Source organism: Hermetia illucens, chromosome 6 (assembly GCF_905115235.1).
Source record: "Hermetia illucens chromosome 6, iHerIll2.2.curated.20191125, whole genome shotgun sequence".
NCBI classification, from domain to species: Eukaryota; Metazoa; Arthropoda; class Insecta; order Diptera; family Stratiomyidae; genus Hermetia; species Hermetia illucens.
In genome coordinates this window covers 102,249,748-102,272,279 of record NC_051854.1, presented here as the reverse complement: position 1 = coordinate 102,272,279, position 22,532 = coordinate 102,249,748, and the positions used below count along the sequence as shown (strand labels likewise).

General features: G+C 42.3%; 1 protein-coding gene across 1 annotated transcript in view; it reads left to right on the top strand.

Moving 5' to 3' along the window:
- LOC119659741 (putative uncharacterized protein DDB_G0277255) overlaps window positions 1-22,532 on the top strand; it is a 249,163-nt gene that overhangs the window by 17,885 nt on the left and 208,746 nt on the right. The gene's annotated exons all lie outside the window — the stretch shown is intronic.

Genomic DNA, 22,532 nt, shown 5'->3' with positions numbered 1-22,532 from the left:
AGAACATAAGGAATAGCTTAAAATCTATAATTTCTTTTTTTCTCACGAAAACGATTGGCTCGTCGCCATCTACGGTAACTGGTTAGATATATTCGCTAAGCAGCAGCTGATTTGACATTAGGTAACTTATCTATGCAGATAAAAAATAAAGTGCGAATAGAAGAATTTAAAATTTTTCTTCGGCCTTTATTCCGTTCACAAGCGGGGTCGACTTGTTGTGATCTGTTTCGCCATTTTATTTTATGAAATACCTGATCTGGATGCAATCTCGAGGCTTTTAAATCCCTATCAAGCGTATAAGGCCACCGTTGTTTGCCAATCTTGGCAAGTGAAATTTCGTTAGCGCCAATTACGTAACCATACCATCGAAGACGCCTCTCTCGCAGTTTTTCCACGATCGGTGCAACCCCATATCGATCGCGGATATCCTCATTTCGGATGTGATCAAAACGTGTCACGTCACTAGTCTAACGCAAGATCTTTCTCTCCATTACCGCAAGACGTCGTTCATTGTCTTTTATAGTCGGTCAACACTCAGAACTATAGGGAGCGACGGGGGAATGTCCATTTTAGCTGGCAAACTTAGTGATGAGATAAAATGAGGCTCCCAACTACGTATTCCTTCTTTGCGTGAATGTTAACGTGCTTTCTGTTGTGTCATACTTGTCAAGAGAAAATCCAGAGATAAAGACAACCATTATGAAATGAAATCATGACTTGATCTCGGAGTAGAACATTCATATATATATCGATCTCATCTGCTGACAGGAAAGTCATATCTACCTGAGCCAATATCACACCCAACTTCCACTCTAAACAAAACCCAATGTAATTACCATTTCTTATCTTGAGTTCCATTTTGAAACAATTTCTTAACGAGATTGGACCAGCGATGAAAGTGATATTTTCCATACAAGATAGTTTCATGTTCATGGAATACTGCCACGACCAACCGCTGGTATCTGAAGGCAACTCAAAACTATGACCTGAAAACTAATTGTCTCCTAAATTGGCCACAACGAGTAGCACAATTTTATGCATGCATTTTACACAGTTCAGGCCATGAGAAAACCAAAACGACAAACTTTTGTTATTGTATCTGTTTCGGAATGCAAATGCTCATTTGTACTTAGATAAATATCAGAGCGGCTCTGACTACTTCGAGGTTCCGATAAGCTTATGCTGGCAGTTAAGTTTCCACGCCCTCTCCGCCGCCTTAGACTCAGACGACCCGGAAAGCAGGTCAACTTATCTACTCATAATAATATACTTAATGCTATTCCGTTGTACTTTTTCTTTTTTCTGGTACCTCCATAATTGACTGGAACAGAGAAATGTTGCTATTAGATGTAAATTTTTACCTAATTTGAGTTGGGTCGTTTTCGTTGGCCTCGGAGAACGAGCGGTTGAAGGTTCCACTAGGGTAACTGGTAGACAGGACGGGCACAGGGACGACAGCCGAACACGCAATCTCATCTGGAACTGATACTCTTACCGGAAACTGTCGATGAGTTGGAAGCGAATGCGTGTTCACGGGAAAATGCTAAATTGATAAGAGACATTGGGAGCAAATATATCTTGATGCATGTTAACTACCAAATCAGAAACTTTTGTCGCGTAGGCAGTCAGTGAATAATTGAATACTTCCAAGCTTTCTCCATATTTGTTATCGGAGAATACCTCGGAATTAGATCTAGTTTCTTATCACGAGTGGCTCTATTTTGCTAAGGTTTATTGTTCTATTTCGGGAGAACTAACTAAGCCACGGTATTTGTCTCTGGTGCTCCAGGAAAAGCTTATGTATATATACATTTTCAATAAGCAATCCTCAGTTCTTTACTCTGCGATTTCCCGATTTCCTTAAAATTTCCTGCACGTCCGTCCGAGACCAGAAAAAAGAAACTCTAATTCATCGAATTGTGAAATTAAATAAGACTTTGATTCGATGGTTGGATGCTTGTCATTGAAAATACCCACTGACGCGACGTGGCGCTCGAACAGTGGTGAAACCAAAGCAATTCCAGGCTCTTAGGATTCGTGTCCTAGGCAAGTTTGAGAGTTCGATTGCCTGTCGTCGGCAGTTAATTTATTTACATCAATAATTCAATGGTCGATGACGAGGACGACGGGAACGGCAGCAACAAGAGCCAGAGCAAAAGGCCGACCACGATAGAAGTGTAAGCACGAAGAAGTGGAACGAGTCTTCTTGTGCGACCGGGAAAAGCTACGGAATAAAGAAATTACTCTAATGACAATGGTAATAGTGCTGGTGACAGTGAAGTGCTGGCATTGCATTGGAAATAAGGACATCGTTGTGGACGACAGGAACATGAATGAGGACCACATCGCTAATCAACTCAAGATATCAATCGAATTTCAATTGAAAGAAGTTGATGTTGACATCGATGATGACAGCAATGTGGGAGAATGTACGGGACAGTATGGAAATTGGTTTGATTTTGAGAAAATATTGTCGTTGGAAACTAACTGGAGGCTCACGTACCCGGGATACAATTGGACTTTGCTTGCCCTCCATAGTTGTTTTGGAGGAAGATTCAGGAAAAACAGTCGGGCAATATGCGCTCCTACGTGACAGTCTCCTTAGAAAATCTGATTTGAATCAATCGTTGGAGGAAATACTTGGTCCTACTCTTTCGTTGTCAATCTCAATCACTAGAGATTTACCAGTATCTTAAGATACTTTCGTCTCTTTGTCCAATTTCTAAGTGAGCAAGACATCTATTCCCTCTACTCTGATTGCTTGTTTACCTGAATGTCGTATGTTTTGTGCTAATTGACTTGAAGCTCGTTAGCAGTTGACTTTTCCTTTTCCAACACGGAGATGTCCTAGTTTGCTTTTCTAACGTTCTCCCCGATTGCCCAAATGCCTTTTTTGCTATGTTGTCATACCATAGATTTCCTGAATCGTTACAGGAATTACCTTTTTGAACTGCTTCAACATTTGAATGGCACATCGCTATCATTTGGTGGGAAGTTGTCTCGATTCGTTTCCTTTCGGGGTGAAAGTATACAATAATAATCGGGTCAAGATTGTTTGACAATTACATATTGCGTTTGGATTTTCTTGTATTTTGAAATTAGATTTGATTGTGTTGATGCCACGTGAAAATATGATTTAGAGGTTGTCCACGGAGTTTGGATTTGGATACTTCTGCTTACTCACATCAGTCAACATACTGCACTGTATACTGGCAAGACATAGAAATGTTTTCCATTATTGTTAGATTGGTATCGCTATCTCTAAAATCATTTGTGCTCTAATTCATCCCGTGAAGCGATGTCTAGGGGTTTACAAAGTGAAGTTGCCCTTCATTCCTATGTCGGGTATAGCTCGTTAACCACACTCACGTGTCATCGTTCGTGGTTACCATAAATGCGCTTCAGCTCCCCCCACGACTTCCCGAGACACTCGCACTCGTCTTCTACTGTTCTGCACCCAGTGTTCTTTGGGGCCACCCAATCGTTGGGCATCTTGGGACAGTGGGTTCCACTGGATGGCACAGCCCGCGATGTAATTCTCGCCCCTCCTTAATGTGTAACCTATCCACTGCACTTCCTCCTATCACGTCGCATACGAGTGCCAAGCCTGTACGCTGACCAACTTGTTCGTTTGAGATAGTGTCAGGACAGCGAAAGCGGATCTAGCGGTCTTAATGCGTCGGGCAACATCTAGTTCATTGTCGCCGTCGGCAGAAACCACGCTTCCTAGATATACAAATTGTTCGATGCTTTCGATGCCCCGCCCATTAATGCAGATATGGAGAGTGCGATGATCCGTCAGCCTGAGAACCTTAGTTTTGTTGGTGTTTATCTTCAACTCTGCTTGCCTCTCTATTAGGCAATTTGCATTGTAGCAAAATCCTAGGATAGACTATAAATGCAGAACTAGAAAAATACCTAGACTTACCTTTTATGGCAAATAAAAGACTGATTTGGCAAAAACTGGAGAACCATAATTACACGACCAGCTAATGGATAATGGACATGGCAGATAAAGTTCACTATCGTGTTACCAAACAAAGAATTGAATATTTAATGACTGTGTTTGACCTGCATATTTCGCCCTTAATCATGACTATGATTTCCCGCCTCCCTTCCCATCAATCTAGTGTTGGAGCACGTCATTAAATGAAGTAATCTCCAAAAGTGTGGAGCTGATTTAGTTCACCAGAGAGTAATGTAGGCGCATTGCATAATCAGTCAGTAGTCAGTGCCTTATTCGTTGCAAAATAGATCTTTTCTTGACTTCTTGGCATCGAAATTGGAATTGACGTAAAATGATGCTCCTTCCCTTATAATCATGAGTGGTGAGAAATTATAAAATTGTCTGTGGTTGCATATACGATCGCAAGCGGGCTGACGCGATTGTAAAAAGTCTGATCAAGTCAAGTTGTATCTTTATCGTCAAATTTTTTTTAATTTTTAATTTAATTTAATTTTTAAAAGAACTATTTTATACACATTGAAAAGTGAACCTCAACAAATAGGATCATTGAGGTAACCGGAAAAATTCAATTAAAACCGATAACAAATCTTTCTGAAATTCTTAACTTTGAAGGACACATACGTAGGTGTGTGGCTCAATATGATATTAAATTTTTTTTTTGTTTCTACACGGAGGTGGTAGCCTTTTGGTAGCATACATCTTCATTCCATAGCGATGCAAATATATCACCCGCCGTCTCCGGTTAACAGATCGGTATACCCATGACCTCGCTGGAGCCATTCCCTAATATTAGAAATCAGTTTGTCCATTCACCGACTCTTCACTGGCACCTTTCATGTGTGGTCCTTCCTGCACGAGTATGTTGACTGGGATCATGCTTGCCATTATCAGCATACCGTCATTTGACACCTCTCATTGGGTTCAGTACCTTCACATCCTCTAGGTGCCAACATATTCCGAGACTAAGTACGAGCATTTCGTTACACGTATAACCTATTCCATAGCACAGGGTCCAGTGTTGACCTTTTTTGCTCGCAGTCAATGACCATGTATTTCCTGCGGCACTGAGAGGTAATTCTCGACCAACTTCGCAAAATGTCTGGGGAAAACCTATTTCAATCAATCTGCGTTTAATTTAATTTCAATTGGTGGATTTAAATGGTTTTTGCACACATTGACTGCTTCTGTTGCCAGGTTTATCATTATGCTTACAGTGGATACAGGGACCTGTTCTGCAGATCCACCAGCAATATATAGTGGCCTAAGAAGCCTGCGCCTAATATGGGGCTGTTGATGTCTGCTTAAACAAAACGCCGCCGAAGTCTCAGACTTACGTGCACTTGCCTGTATCCCTAAGTGTGTATAGGTGAAGAGTTTGCCTTCGCGTTGTTGCGGGATTAATTTGTGATTCCGTGATCCCGGGAGGACTGAGACGTCTCCGATGTGTCGATTAGGTAATGGCGCTTGTCCACACTACGATCGTAGATCGTTAGGCGGCGTGGAGCTGTGTTCTCAGCATGCGCCGCCGGAGCTCATGCACGCATGCACCTCGTGGATTTTATCATCGGTGTTCGATAACACTTCCAAAGACTCGAAGTCCGCACAGGCCAAGATGGCTTGGGTGCTCTCCGGGAGTCGCAACAACCCCAGCGGTTTCAGAAGATCTATCCCGACCTTGTCCCCACCCAACTGCTTCATCTCACGCAGCAATTGGCTCGAGGAGCGGTTGTCTAAGGTTAGCTCCGTCAGCAGTGATTCAGCTTTGCTGACTCACCGACAGTCGCTTGATGAGCGTGCTCTTTAACTTTGAGTAAGAACACTCTTCGAATACGTTGGCGATGAGCCCAATCGACTCTTCGTCCAGACGTACGAGTGCATGATTAAATCCCGTGGCGTCAGTAGTGATGCCTGCGAGCGCGAACTTCGCCTTTAATTGACAAAAACAGGCCTCAGGGTTACGTTGCCAAAATGGTTCCACCTGGACGGTCGGGGGGTGCGAAGGCGCCTGTAGCGTTGTTGCCATATGAAATTGGGCGAGCTTAACTTGAATTTACGAGGAGAAAGCGAAGAATCCTCCAAGCCCCACAACGACCGTTCAATAGCGGGATCTACTTGTCTAGATAGAGTTGTCACTTTTTTCGGTTTCGAGCCTGATCCGGATGGAGTCAGGGAGCTCTCAAATCAAAGTCGAGCTGTTTCGGTAGTCCCTTGGAGTCGTTTTCGATTGACTTCGATGTTCAGGCCAATTTTGGTTTGTAAGTTCTCGTCAGCACGATACACCATCGAGGACGTCTGGCTAGCAATTTCCCCATGATGGGTGCAAAACCATATTGTTTCCGTCGGTTGGTAAGCAACGCACCATTCTTTAGCATAGCAGAAGTGTTCGATTTCATATTTCTTTCGCCATTCCAAGTATTCAGTTTATCGTAAAGGTTATTGTAGTGAGTTGCTCGGGTATCAGCGATCGCTTTCTTATGATAGAGGTATTTCTTCTCCCAGAATTTCATTTAGACATAACTATTCCAAATTTAACTATCTTGGCTGACGAATCACTTACTGGGCTTAGTGACCTGAAGGGTTGCATATGCCGCTATGTGGATCGTTTTCTTGGTTTCATTCCACGCTTCTATGACGCTGATGATGGTCAGCAGTCGCGTGAAGGGAATTACTTCGTCTACTTTCTGTAAAAACAGCTACCATTTATGTTGTGGCAGGCCAGCGTTGGGCTGTGATGGCCTCACTGTCAGTGATGGTGTAAAAATGGCGGCCATAATTGATGTGGGTTTTCCTGTTCGTCCTATTTAAATGTAGGAACATGAGATATGTGAGTCTTTTAATATCTCATCACCTGCCTGCACAACATTAGGGGTGGTGATAACTGTGGGGGAAACTGTACGGATGTCAGAAAAGTGGACCGGAAATGCAAAGTTTTATAAACCATGTTTCGACAAGTGCAAGGAAGTGAGTGACAGTGTGATCCCCACCTTCGCCAAGGATTTTAAACCCCAAGGTACAGGCTGCCGCTTGAATCCGGGCTGACACTGCTACCCTAATTTGAATAGACAAGACTTTTACCAAAGTCTCTTCGGTCTTAGAAGTACCTGGTGTTGATTGACAACTGTAATCTTGAATTTCAGTGATTGTTGTATCTGGGCGGATGATAGTTACCAATGACGTAAGAAACATATCTATATATTCTTCGTGAGGAAGGTACAAGGTGCAATTGCGTGGCGTGATTTTCCTTTCAATTAGACCATTTTGTTGACTAGGGATACCCATAATGGTCCTGAGTTTGAGATTGAGATCATATCTTATACGAATGCAATATGGAATGCCGACAAAGCCTCATTAATTGAACGAGTATCTCCAGTTGTCAAAGCCTATTCTGACTGCAGGGTATGAGGTACCTTTTAGATAATAGGCACCGATGATAAATTGTTATAGTCGAAATAGAAATCGGTCTAAATCATTTGACGCTTACATATATCTTGCGTCCCTGGCGACATCACCGCTAAAATGTCCAAGAATGGTTCTAGTGCTGTTGGGCGATTCTTTCGAATTCTGCCTGTTCCTAGGATCTAATTAGTAGTAAGGATAACGTCCTCAGTCTTTTTCTCAAGTATAACCGGGAAGCAGTCAGTTTTACAATAGGCCCCCAATGTTGCAGTATTCCATGGTCATCTTCAAAGCCAGGAAAGCTACCTGGAGTAGCTCAATTCTGTGCAATTGATAAGCTTGCGGCAACCGTGGCGCAACCGGGATTCAAATACGAAGCACGAGAATAAAGACGCGACCACCATCTTCCATTTATAAATAAATAGTTTTTCTTCCTTCAACAAAGTTTGGGACCATCTATGGTGGAGTTAAAAGTGCTGCTTCTACAGCCACAATTTTCCCAGCAATAAGTGAAGGTAATTTATGTGGGGTTGAAAAACTGGGAGTGGTTCAAAGAAGCCAATGCATTCTTAGCGCATAACTGCATTATTGTTAGTTGCCTCCTCCTGATTTTATTGAAGTGATGGCTTTTGATGAACATATTGGGTCATTTCCGTTGCAATCTGAAAAGAAAATTATTAGTTCAGATTTCAATACATTTCTTTTCCAGACAAATGGTAATTGCAATTATGAGGCTTTTTCTTCGCTTCTCCCTGCTTTTCCCCGAAGCCGTCCAATATTCCATCACAGAAGCTAATGACGCGTGGTATTCAATTCGCGGCTTCCCCGGCATGGTTGACGGTTGACTGGCAATAGTAAGTGGAGACAACTACAGTAGCTGGTAACGGCTTTGTGCAGACAATTGGGAGTCTTATTGCATTCATAAATCATTTATCAGAAAGAAGTCGTTCCCTGAGCTGCTGGGAGTATAAAAGAGGACGACATAAAATTGAGTTCGATTTCAGCACCTACAGACTTCGTTTCTAGTGATTCCCTCTGTGTGTTCGATATATGTAGGTGCCAATGTGAAGATTTAACAAAGGAAACATTCTATTGTGACATTCTAAGTGCTGGAACGCATGTCAAAGCATTTGTTGCAAGTGCTGGCTACGTGCCCCAAAATGGGGAAGGAGGAAAGTGGTATGCTCAAACGTATGCGTATATGAACTTAATGGATTTGTAGGCACAGATTATTATGCTAATTTCTCTATCGATTGTGTACGGAAGGCAGCATGATGGAACCCTGCGGAGAACGTGCTTATCTAATCTTCGCGGCGCTAGCTCCAACACGTGTTGAAATGTTTATTATTGTCTCTGGATGCATTTATCCATGGAGTAAAAGAATGGAACTCGTTGTGTTAAGAAATTCGATTGATTGATTGAAGACGGAAGATTAATAGAAGTAGCATTCATTGGGATCCTATTTGTTAACCTCTTCTTGAGGGGGCGGCAACAATATAATGAATGATTAAAGGAATGTATCTAAGGTGCGGTCCGCAAATTAGACTCTTGAGATGAAATTCCCTCGAACCTCTTCAAGGCTTAGAGGTTTCTCGATAATGGGGCTTAAAAAACTTTTGTATTATGCCAAAAATATGTTCCGAAAATAAAGCCTATGTTGGGCGGGGTCGTAATTCGAAAATAGGGTCATCACTAAAAAGAGTCTCAGATGGAAAAATAAGCATAAGTAATCATCTTTGAGAACCATGCAAATTTGTGTTCTATTTTCCATTAACGATTAATCCGAGGCTCACGGATTCAGCCATTCATACGTTTCTAAACGTCCATTTTCCTTTTGAATTTTTCGTCCTTTTCTTTTTGTTGCAGTACTATCGCAACAAAATTAGTTGGCTCCATCACATGCGATGCTAACATTGCGATTAAGCTGTTTAGTGAAGAGTTTTTATAGAACGTGTCCATCATGAAAACCGAATTACCGAAACTGTCTATGACAAGGGCCGAGGAAGCAACCTCTGCAAGCACGTAAAAAACCAGTTGGTCGCAAACAGATTAGAAGTGAGCGAAGAGGGTGCCGTAAAATTTCAGCAATGGCCCTGGGGCTGAAACACTCTTTCCGCTCAACCAGACAAGAGTTATCCGTCCGAGGCTACTCCCTGTTTTGAAAACATTTATTCCTGGTATGACGGATGGCATAAACCTGCTTCGAGAGAGTCCTTTTTTGCTTCCGTAGTAAAACAAGCACATTTGATTGCGTCCTAAAGTTCGAGGCAACGAATAAAAAAGCGCTTATGAATTATGAAAACTGCTCGTAAACGCAGAAGATGCTCGCATTCTTTCCACCGAATTTGGGATCAAGAACTTCGCATACGCATTCCACTGAGTGTAAAGTGGCCATAAAAAGCGAAGAATGGAGAGATGAAATGAAACGGACACTAGCAACAAGATGGGTACCTATGCTAACTGACTCGGGGTGAAATTCAATGTATCATCAGCACCCTCGCCGTCATGTATTTCTTTTTCCCTGGTCCGGGTGTAGAGAGTTATAGTCATGGTCGTCATCAAACGCCACGACGATTCCATTCATTCAGAAACAAGGACCGTTGGCGTGGACAGGAGACATGCGCCAGCCATCCTTTCCGTATTGAACGTGAGGTGAATTGTAAATTTTGGATAAGCTTAACATTACGACAATGTCGCGAAGTAGAGAACCGGAACATTGAGAGGAAAACAAGGAACCGCATTCAGGTTGTTATATGTGTGATACAGAGTAGAGTGAGCGCAGCCGGTGAAGCGGGGGTTGGTGCTGCGGTTCGAAATCTGGGTGCTTCGAATGGAAAATGGCAAGCTGGGATAAATTTATATTTTGCGTAATTTTTTAGATGTATGTTTGGGGAGCCTATTAAGTAGAGTTTATGTTGTTTTAATTCCATTGCTAACTCTATCTCGGGTTTACCTTGGAGCAGATTTAGGGTTAAATTTTTCTACCGAATCTTCCTGAAAGGTAGTCTTGTTGGCCATTCTTTCGATCAGTGCTTGGTCCAAGTGCTTCTTCTTTAGCCTTTGTCCCGTTCACAAGCTGGGTCGGCTCGTCGGATCGATTACGCCATTTTATTTTATCAAAGGCTTGATTTGGATGTATCATCAGACCTTAAAATGACCATCCAGCGCATCAAGCCACCGGTTGACCTTCTGGCCGTTTACCGTCGACTTTGATGTTCAGACAAATCTTGCCGAGTGAACTCTCTTTAGGACGAATTATATGACCATATCACCGAAGACGCCTCTCTCGCTTGGTTCAAGTTGATCATTTGCAATCGATAGTGGTCATCATTTACCCTTTCACCAGGCTTCAACAGCTCATGATAAACCACACCTCTTTGGTCCCACTAAACACGCAATATTACTTGGTTTCGCTGGCTATGTTGCTGGTTGTCCACGATCGATCCATGACTTTTCTTGTTTGAACTCTTGAATGGAGGAAACCCTTTTCGTTGTGTCCCTAAAGCCAAATTTCTGAGGTGTTGTTCCCTGTTCTCCATTTGTATTTCAGTCAGTTGACGTGGTACCCATTTCCTTGAATTGTGAGTTTTTCCCATCGCTTGCAAACGTCGTGAGATATGTAGTTGTCCGATTGTCTTTCAATATACCTACTATTCGCTGTTGACTCAAGGTGTCATCTTTGCTCAAAATGGCTTCCAGTTTTGAGTCTTTAAACTTTCTTGTCGGTCGGTCACGTTCTTCATTGCGGATGTCAAAGTCGCCATTTTGAAAATTGGGAAACCAAGCTCTGCATTGCGATTCAGATAAAGCACAATTGCCATAGACCTCGCAAAGCGTTCGATGCGATTCCGCTGTACTTCTCTTTATTGGCAAACAAAAACGTAATGATTGCGGTACATCGACGGTGAAAGGCTCAAAATCGTACATTTTTATATAAACATTAAAGTGCATTGCAGAATGTTACCAAAAATATTTTATGGGAAAATCCATGGTATATGCTAGCAATCGGTAATTCTGCACGAAACTACAGCCTTCTATGCGTAAGCAGCGGTTTCATATACACAAACCTGGTAGACGAGTGATAAGGGTTTGAAAAGAAAATAAGCCATCAAAACTCTCAATGGAAAGCTTTTGTTATCACCCTCATTGTCTCTTATGCTCTATGACTATGGAAACAGGTAACCAGAATATAGAACTTAATTATCTGTTGAATGAGGGCATTTGCTGGCAAAGAGCTGGATGGCTGGAAGCAGGGAGGAGGTACCATTGCAGCATAATAACGGCATAGGATGCATTTAATGTTTCGACGAAAAAGTTGAGGGAAAGAATAAGGGAAAGCAGGCACCGTTACTTCGAGCAATTATGTGACGAAGCTAACACTGGGCCAAACGGAAGATCATTTGGGTTGCTTAAGGAGGAGGAGAAAAAATTCCCGATAACGAGAGATCAAAAAGATTTTTGCCATCTAAAGTGGTCAGTTTAATAAATATTCCGGATCTACTTCGGTGGAAACCATAAAGAGATCAGCTCACAGAAAATCGGGAATAATATACCGACTGAGTGCCCTCAAAGTTGCAAGCGCTTTTATTATATCGGGAGACGTGGTATATGTGGCGGCCGGGCCGATACGGATCGATATTCTCGCCGTTTAGCCCAGAACTCGGTCACCAGTAACGGTAACATTGTGGTACGGGTTAAATCCCTATCGGTTTACTCCTACGGTGACAATTGTTCCCCTCTTGAACACAGCTTGATGCCACTAGCTGCATTCCACACTTCTTGAGATTCAAGCATTTGCAAGGATCTTGTCAAGAGAAGTTGAAGCTGTTCCCTCTCATTTGGAAATCTTGGGCCATGCGAAGAGTATGTGCTCCGGCTCCTCGTATTCGTTTATACACTCAGGACATAAGGAAGGCGTCCTGTGCAAAATGGTCTAAATGCCTACGGTATCCATCATGCCCAGTTAGAAATTGGGTCAAGTATAAGTGGACATGCCCATGGTTGCGCATAATCCATTTGGAATCAGCCTGTGCGTTCACCTTCCCTTGTGAGAATTATCCCCACGTTCCTGCCACACCCCAATTGTGAGCGCTCTCTCTTCTCGTCATCAATCTTCGACATTATGGTCACTGCATGCTTTTCAATTGTGTAGTCTTCGCATCTCCTCAGCCAAAATGTCAATTGCCATCATTCCAGCGACTACGAAAGTTACTTCGTCTGATGTTCGGAATGTGCTAGCGACTCTTAACGCGCTCAGACGATATACTGGTGATCATTTTCTCCTATACGCCTAAACATTTTGTCCAAACTGGTGCTGCGTACAGTAAAATCCTATCTATTTCAATCGATGATCCAGCATAACGACGAGGTATTTCATGAAAGGCTTGGACTCTATTACATGCTGTCCCACACGAAACCGTAGAATTTCTTCCAGTTTACGGCTGCTGATTATTACAGCCTCAGTTTTGTGTTCCGCCAACGCTAATCCATGTGACACCAACTAACCTTGATCAGCCTAACTGATGTGTCACATGCCCAGATAACATCCTCTAGGTGTTTGTCTACTACAACAATTGCGACGTCGTTTGCATAACCGATAAGAGTACCTTGTCACGAGAGTTTGATACGCAGCACATGGCCATACATCACGTTCCACAGTAGCACTGATTCTTGAGACACTCCACCGGTTGTCAAATATTCAACTGGGCCTATGTCGGTATCATAGAGGAGCTTTTTATCCACGAAGTAATTCCTGATGATTAGCGTAATATACGTGGGGACATTCAACTGGCTTAAGGGTCTAATTATATGTTGCCATTGCGGTGAGTTGAAAGCATTCCTCATGTCGAGGGTAATGATGGCCCAGTATTTTTTGGTACCGCCCCGCCACCAGATTGACTACTATGTTGATAGCATGCAGCGTTGGTCGGCCAGCGTGAAAACCCCTGGACATGCCTCTTGCTTCCTCTACAATTGGGAGCAACCTGTTGCATATAATGCGCTCCAGCAACTTTCCCATGCTGTCCAGAAAATAAATGGGACGATAAAACAATGGCTCTCCAGGTGATTTACCACTTTTGGTAGCAGTACTAGCATTTGCCTTTTCCAAGTCGGGAAGGTGCCCTCTTTTAAGCAGGTATTAAAAGTGGAAATGAACCACTCCGGTCTTGCTTTTATCGCCGCATTCAAAGTCACGGTCAGTATTCTGTCCAGTCCGGGTGTCTTTTTAGTCCCTACCTTTTCGTATTCTCTGTTATACTTGAAATATCTTTTGTGGGATGCTCTCTTCCGACCGCAATAGTGTATTTGCTTTGCTGTGGAAATAGAGTGGTCACTATTCTTCGTAATAAAACTGGACACTTTATCTGCGGGGCCGTGCTTCCTTTCAACTTAGCCATTACCGCCCTATAGGCTCCTGTCCACGGGTTGATGTCGGCCTCTTCATAGAGTTCTTTAAAGAAATTCCGTTCACTTTCACGGATCGTCTTCTGCAGTTCTCTTCGACTAGTTTTGTATCTCGCCTTTCTCTGTGCAATTTCCTGCTTATCATTTGCGCGTCAGTAATTTCTTCTTCTTGCAGGCATATGGCAAGCAGTCGTTTGATTTCGTCATTCCACCACGGTTTCGGTAATCGGTGAGTGTTATTACTGCCCCTTGGCATAGAGACATCACAGGCTGCGACCATATTTCTGACAATATACTTAGATTTTTCTCTTGCTGCACCTGTTGGTGTAAAACTATCCCATCTTTGAACTCCACTGCTTCGTCCGGCATAACTATGTTTCGCGGAAGCTCAATTCTCCTGTTCTCCACTACACTAAACAGCATAGCTTGATGGTCGCTATGCGTGTAGGGTTCACTAACTCGCCAGGTAATGTCCCTTATCAACGCACTGCTTACGAAGGAAAAAACTACCACTGAACTTATCCTTCCTTTCCAGAAGGTATAGATACTTCTGATATTAGCAATAGTGCTGTCTATCCGTCTGTCCCACGCACTTTCCTCAGAAGCGGCTACACCGATTGATACGAAATTTGGTAAGAAGGTGGAAACTGTGAACCCCCGCACATGTAGTAGGCTACATGTTTCTAAGTTGATTTTTACGAGGAGGGGGAGGGGTTTCCACCGAATATAGTCATCTTGGGTATCAAATGAAAGGTCTCGATTAGTCATAGTCAACTTACTGGGTTTATGGTGTTACTTCCAGTCGGCAACTTGATTGTCAATACTGAAACAGATCAGGCTTGCATATCCCAAAAGGAGTGCTAAGAGAGAACTAGAAATTAATTACTTTCATTGGCTTAATGTAAACATTATCTGACTATCTAACTTTGACATGATATTTTTACAAATAGCTGAATATCCTGGAATTCACATTGAGTATCCCTGAAATTAAATATTCTTTATATTATGCACGATTTAACTGAAATACTTCCAGCAAGATTTTGGGTATTGTATCCGTGTACACTATTTGCGTGGTTCGTCCTTCCGAGTAGATCACACTTCGTCGGTGGAAGATAAGGGCAATATCGAAAAATGACGTTACTTTTCTAAATTATTCGTGTAACGTCCAGCATCAGACGATTTTCCGGAAATCTAAGCCACACCATAAAAGAATGCTAAACTGAGTGATCCAAATCAACTGAAAAGGGTTGCACGTTGGTAGTGTTCGTACAACTACGGTGAAAGTATTATGCAAAACTAAAAATAAAAAGGTACCCGTTTTGTGTGTACAATGCACCTCCATTCTGTCTCATTGTCGGTTTGCGCCACGGTCTGCCTCCTTGCTTACAGGTCCTATATTCACTAGCCTTTATTTCCTTTATTCAACTCATTTAAAATGGAAATCCTTCAGGGGATAAAATCCCAACTTGAAAAATAGTGTAAAATGTAAACAGACGACGAGGATAACGATGGTTCTCCACCAGAATGTTGACGGCTGAGTGGAGTAGAAAATGAAGCTCGAGTAGGGCAAGGACGTGGATCTGGGGCGTTAAGAGTGGTGGTGGCTGATGCCGACAAAAGACATTGCCGGCATCTTGCTTTCCGTCTCTCTTGTTTTTGTCTTTGCGAAGACGTTAACGTCTTCGATGATGCAAACATCTTTACGCCCTTACGGTGAAGGTGGCGTCTTTTTTCTGTCTCCGTGATGGTAAAAAATTCACTAAGAAAACTAATTTTCATTGAAAGAAAAGCATAGGACAAGGCATCGCTATCAGCCAGCTAGACCGGAGAGCGAGTTGCAGTCTGACGGCCCCAAGGCGATTTAGCTCGCATGGCTGGATCCTGTGCTGGTATGCCTCGTCTTCCATGGTTGGGAAAGCTTCGTTGGCCTTACTCTTCTCCCCGAGTTTCTCTACAACTGCATTTGCAAAGTATGTCTGGTTGGTGCTGCCTCAAGTTTCTTAAGATAATGTTTCCTCGTCGTCCGTTATTTTCGCAGATCTTAATGTAATTAGTTTGGTGACAGGAGTAGAGTAGTTCTCAATTACCAGTCTGTCACGCTTGAGGGATGGCGCGCTGACGAATGAAATATGCAGGTATTAGTGCCAGTAGTGTCGCAGCCAACAATGTCTGGAGAATGAAATCATGCATTGGGGAGGGTGTAGTTCTTTTGTGGAGGAAAAGTCATTTTATATAGGTGAAGGGTCCTGAGTATCAGAAGTGGATGTACGAGAGTTAATTGGACGATCATGAGCAATTTAGAATTCGTTTATTGTGTGTTAGAAAAAAGTGTGTTTTTAAAAGTCTACTTCTGATTAAAAACACGTTCAATGTCATCCATTGCACCTCCATACAGATATTTAAGATTTTCCGCTTCCCATTCTTCTTGTCCTGGTTATTTTGAGTTACCCTTACTCCCATATTGTTTTATGGAAATCATACAAAGTCCTTGGCTCAATTCTCCGCCCAGACTATCAACATTACTGTAATTATCATCGTCATCGTAATCATAAGCATTATCGTTGAGAAAGGAAAATATTTATTTTTGCGCCCCGGTATATTCACAGGCTTGTGCCTTCTCTGGAAATTCATCCGCTACTTGGATGACTCTGATGATTTTGCTAGGTCTAAGTGAGCCTTACCAAATTTGTTTTCCATTGGGAAATGCGTTGAGTTATGAAGGACAAAATTTACTCAGTGGATTAATTTCGGGATCACGATTGTTTCAATTGCCTCGTCCTCCTTGGTATGCCAGCCCCGATGTGTGCTTTGGGCTCTCTGCGGTGGCTAGGAAATAATGAGTGTTTATTTCTTTTTGTACTCGGGGAAAATCGGAGAGCAACAATTACGTATCGTTTTTCCTTTTCCAGGGAAAATGTTTGTGTTTGGTTGAAGTAGAATTTTTCTGGCCCTTGTTCTGACTCTCCCCCGATAAAAGTCTATTTGCCACAAATTTTCGACTATTTGTTTGTTTGCACGCTCGCCCTATGTGCACTTGTCTGAGAGGGTTCGAGCGGCATGTAGACGAGACGGAAACGTACATGGGCCAAACGCTGGTCATATAGTTTCGCGGAATGAGATTAATTGAAAATTGTTTGCTCAGACAGAATAGAATTGTGAGTGAGTTGAAGTAAAAGCCCATCGACGTACTGATGTGCATTAAATGGAAACTACAAACAAATATCGTAAGAGAACAAATAACGAATTAAAAGCAAGAGCAAGTCGTGTCTGGTTGAACGTTTAGGAGCAGACTGTGATGGTTTGTTTGCCTATAACAAGATGCAAGCATACTTTGTTGTACTAACAGTGAAAAGTTGAACAGATGACACTGGGTGCTTTTGCCTTGCCATAACTGTAGTGAAACATTTGTGCTTCAATTTTAAACTTTAATCGTCACAAATTAGCATTTTAACGTCTCCCGTTTCTTTCCTCCCAAAACTGCAGCTCTTCAATATATCCTTAGACGTTCACCTTTTGCCTTAAACCTCTATGAAAACACAATATAAACAGCAACCATAAGTCAAGTTAGGTATCATATATCTGACAATCAAAACCACGCCAAGGTCGAGGAGGAGAATACTTATAAGACGACGACTGACTGGAGCAGGATTTCGGCCACTGACGACACATCTTGTCTTCCATGAAAGTGATGCCTCGAGGGCCACTTATGTATACCAAAATGTTGAGCAACGCACAACACATGAAGTTACTATGTCCTCAACAAATCGCAACCCATCGAAGCAATCGTTCCGCCTTCTCACTCAAAATGCAGAGGTAAAGTCGTTGTATCCTCCGGGAAGAGCCGTTTGAAACATTAAAGACGAATGAGATGTAATGCAGGAACCGTATCCAAAAAAATATCACAATGGAAAATAACATCTGTCACTGTTCGAATGTTGTAAAGTAACTGCACGTAAAAGGAACCCTACCAACCCTTCGTTAAAATTGTAATCGGATTTAAGGTCGGTGCACAGAAGGACATTGAAAATAAAAATTTAGCGTCAGAAATAGCGTGAAAGAAGCCAAAGTGAATAAATCCTTGAAAATAACACCCACCGTCAGGGTCGTCCTTAATCAGAAACAGTAATCCGGTACGGTACCGAAAACTTTTAAATTTTTTGCATTCAGATCGTGCATTATTCATTAACGGTACGCATATTCTAGTAAGAGCCGCAGCGTCTACTGGTGTTAAGTCCTGGGCATGCTTGGCACCAACCTCGCCTAGTATATCTATAATTCAGGGCAATTGTCAGTTGCTTATTATCTTCCCTCTGTTACTAGCCCCTTCAGGGTTTTCCGGGTTGTATATTGTAGATATATGTAGTCCTTGAAGGAAATTTGGAAAAAGTTAAGAAGGATGTCGAGGCGAAAGTTGAAATAATGGATTGGCAGGAAAATCAAGAATTGTACGTCAAGTTAGTTTCGTAAAAGAAGACATTTTAGTTGAGGTGAATATTTTGAGATTACAAAAGTCAACAGAATAGTCGGAAGGTGCATAGGAAACTTTCTTTTTAAATTAATAGGAATTTTCTTTGCTTGGTTCGATGGGGGTAAACTAAAAATTCGGTGAAGGCGTTTGCTGTAAAAGTTTTGAAGTCTGCAAACAGCTAAAATGGGTATTCTTCCGGTGCCATCTACATATTTTGGGTTGATGGATAGATTATTATAATAGATAATTGAGTATCCTGAAATGGATGTCTTTTACATTATTATTATTCTGTTAAGGGAAAGTCGTACCGCGTCCTTAAAGAACTATTGTGCCCCTTTTACTGGTTATAGTGTACCTATTAATCATAGTATCTCAAGTAAGCCTATAACCGTCAGGAACTTTAGTATGTTCCCTACTTCCAGATCTTTCAACTTTGCATCTGATATTAAGTGTTCCCCCAGATGTCTCGACCTACTTTGCACAAGTGACGGACACTGTCCCAGGACGTGTATAGAGGTTTCGTCACACTCCGCACAATACCTGCAGGCAGTGTCCGTAGATATCCGTAGCTTTCCCAGGTGATAGTTTAGCTGACAGTGACAAGTGAGAATTCCCAATATGATTCGGAAGTTTTTTTTTGGTGAATCATGGTGAGCAATCCTTTGTGCGCATGGGTTCGTGTCTCCCAATAAGCACCCTGGACTGTTCCATCCCTAGGCCCGCCCAGTATAGTCCCTCAACCGTTCCTCTCCATTTCTTAGTGCCATAGCTATGAAACCGTTTCCGATTCCATAGAAGGTTTCTTGGCTAGTTCGTCCGCTGCCTCGTTGCCTTCCAACCCAGCATGGCCTGGAACCCAAAGTATGCAGACCTTGTTGGATGAGCCGAATGTATTCAGTCTCTCAAGGCATTCCCATACCAATTTAGAGTTCACTTGGTTGGACCTAAGTGCCTTGATCGCTGCTTGGCTATCGGCGAGAATAGCAATGTTCTGCTCCCTGTAGTTCCTTTGCAGATTACAGGAGGCACATCTGTCTATGGCGTATATTTCTGTCTGGAATATGCTAGTGTACCTGCCCATTGGCTCGAAGTATATTTTCCTTGGACCAATGACACCGGCATCTGCTTCCTCTGCTGTGAGGGATCCGTCAGTGTACCAAGTAATCAGTTGCTGGTTTAAGGCGTATTTCGCAGCCACGCTCTCTCAGTTTTCCTTGTTACTCCAACATGTTTCAAACTTCTTATCGAAGTGAAACCTTGTTGTCATTTTATCCCTTGGTATCAGTAATTCGAGATACCGCTTAGAAAGAATATCAATCTTCCTTCGATTTAGGCAGCTCCCCGCCTCACTGATACTCACGGCCATCTTGAACATTGCCCGCCTTGCCTACATCTGTATGTGTTGATGGTCAGGGGTTAATCCTAGAAGGACCTCCATGGATTCCGTTGGGTATGTCCTCATTGTATTGTCTTTTACATACATCATTATAAGGTTGGGCTTGCTGGTTGCAATAAACTCCTATGTGACGCGCAATAAGGTAGGTAGAAAGGTTGCATATTTATCTTCGGTCTCACTTCCTTCTTCACGAAATCTCCACTAAGGAAGCATAAAGGATATCACTGATATAGAAAAGAAATAATATGAGCACATGAGGATGTAGATTAAAAATTAACCTACTTTTTATCGATTAGGCCTTCGAGGTGTCCTTTTATTCGTGCCGTACCGATTGTCTCTTTAATAGTAAGGGGCAACCAAATACCCTTCATTCAAGGTATCCTTCCTCTACTCACTGGTAAAAGTTTCAAACTCTTACAGATTAATGACAACTTTTTAAAATTTCTGTTATGAGTTAGTTTCCGCCAATGAAGGCCTTTTAATGTACAAAAGTCAGTAGTTTCGTACGAGCAGTATAGCACTTTGGAAATCCGATATTTTACTTGGGATTATGATGACAAAATATGATGACCTTTGTGGGAATGATTACTTTGTCTCATGTGGCAAATTAACCTCCATATTTAGACGGGTAAACAATAAGAGGTCATCCGGTATAGATCGCATTCCCAACGTGGTTCTCTGTCATTTACCGGACATTACCATTCGGAATTATTGCATCCTGTTCAATAATTTATTGAACAGTTCCTTCTTTCCAGAACAATGGAAGAAAGCCCGGGTTCTTGAAGGGAGGGAAAGGTTCATCCAGTCCTAAGAACTACCGCCCAATCAGGTTGCTGCCTAACATCAGCAAGGTGTTTGAGGTTTTGGTATTGAAAGCATTGAAAGGGCCTATCAAGAGGAAGGAATTATTGCCGAATGTGCAATTCGGATTTCGATCTGGACATTCGACAATACATGCAATAACGAAGGTAACCTCTGATATTTGCTAGCGGATTAACAATAGTGAGTGCGTAGGTGCTTGCTGTTCTGAATGGATTGCAGCAAGGAACAGTGACTGCGCCTAAACTTTTTGCAGTATTTGCCGGCGAATTACTTAACTTGTTTGAGTTCAATAAATCTCCGAAAAGGTCATTGGTTGCCTTCACTGACGATTTGATAGCCTACACGACACATAAGAAGGTAACTGAGGTGCAAGTTGAAATTCGGAAAATGTTCAATGACGTTAAGTTCCTCATAAGCAGCTGGCGGATGAAAATCAATGCCCAAAAATGTGAAGCGATTCTGTTTCGAAATTCCTTGACGTACATCAATAGGAACTTGGAAAGGAATTGGAAATATTTTCACATTGTCGCGAACGAGGATGGTTCTGAGCGCATCCCTCATAAGAAGTGCGTCTTGACGAACATGTTCAATTTAATGAACACGCAAGACATTCATGTCTCTTCGAAGACTGTTTTATACTCCAGATCTTAGCCGAAAGTCTAAAATCATTTGCTACTTTACTCTGGTTAGACCAGTACTCACCTTCGGGTGTCCTATTTGGTTTAACTTGAGTGCCAGTCAGATGGAGAAAACAAGGATCTTTGAAAGGAACTGTCTGCGCGCTTGCACGGGGCTTACCAGGACTGCTTCGTCAAATTATGAACATTATGTCACTAATGAGGTGAGGTATGCACCTGCTCCTGTGCCGAGAATCGACACAGTTATCGTTAGATTGATTCGGAATCATATAGTGAGATCCGCTTCACATGGTAAGAACCCTTGGGTTTCGCAGCCGTTTTACCCAAATGATAGGTATTTCGAGAAAACTCTCACAACAGGCTTCATTCTTACCGAAGCTTTCGTATATCTGGATAGGAACGGTTTAGTTCTTGTTTATGCCGGTGACCCGGTTATGAATCATATATATAGGCGAGTCACCAACAAGAAAATAAAATATCCCCGGAAGTTGACTGTGAGGACTCCGGGATTTGACTGGAGGTACTCCACGGCGATTAAAGTTAAGCGGGATGAAAAGGAGAAATCTTGGTACTGTTGGCTTCGGGATGATGACTAGTGACGGTCGTGCTCAATTCTCCCTCCATTCAGCAGGCGATCGATGAAAATAAGAGGGCAGGCGGCGCGAGTAACCACCAAAAGTGCTAATTCGTTCTAAATGCGATGCCATCATAAATCAGAAAAAGCATTTTACCTCGTTTTTAAAGTGCGCAGGATACTCTTAAAGAAAGGAGGCTTAATTTTTCGAGGTTTGATGATTAAGCTTCACTTGTACTTGTACCTAACAGGTCGTCCGGGATTCATAGCTGTCATTGCTGTCTGACACTTGAGTTGATTCATCTGTGATTAACTGGGGTCAGTATTTTTTTGCTATGGCATGGTGGGTGAATCCAGGCCATTTCAATATTCACTTTTTTTGTCCTTAAACAGTGTGCATTGAATGGAAACTACGAACTTTATGTTTACACTTGCTTTGCTGCGCTTTGTTTTTGCATTCACACGTGTTGTAATTGTCTCCAATGTGTAGCTGCAATATCGTTGTCAATGGCTAGATATGAGTAGGACGAGTACGAGAGTGTGGTGCTTTCCAGAGTCCTTGGTAGCTTATGCAAAGTCCACTTTCGCATGAATAAATTTTTAATGGTGGTCACGGCGCTGGTTACGAAATCACTACATGCCAGGTGGATGACTGTCCCTTATTTACATTGCTGTGGTGCTCCTTTTTAATTGTACATCCTTGTTTTATTTTAAACCAACCTTAGTGTTTATCCCGATACAGTTTTAGACTTTTATTTTTACTCCTGGGGTGGTTTGGTCCCATGAGCAAACTGCTATACATTGCTTTGCAGGTATTCGATTATCTTTTAGCCTTTATCCACCACCGAGGGCTGTAACATTTTGCG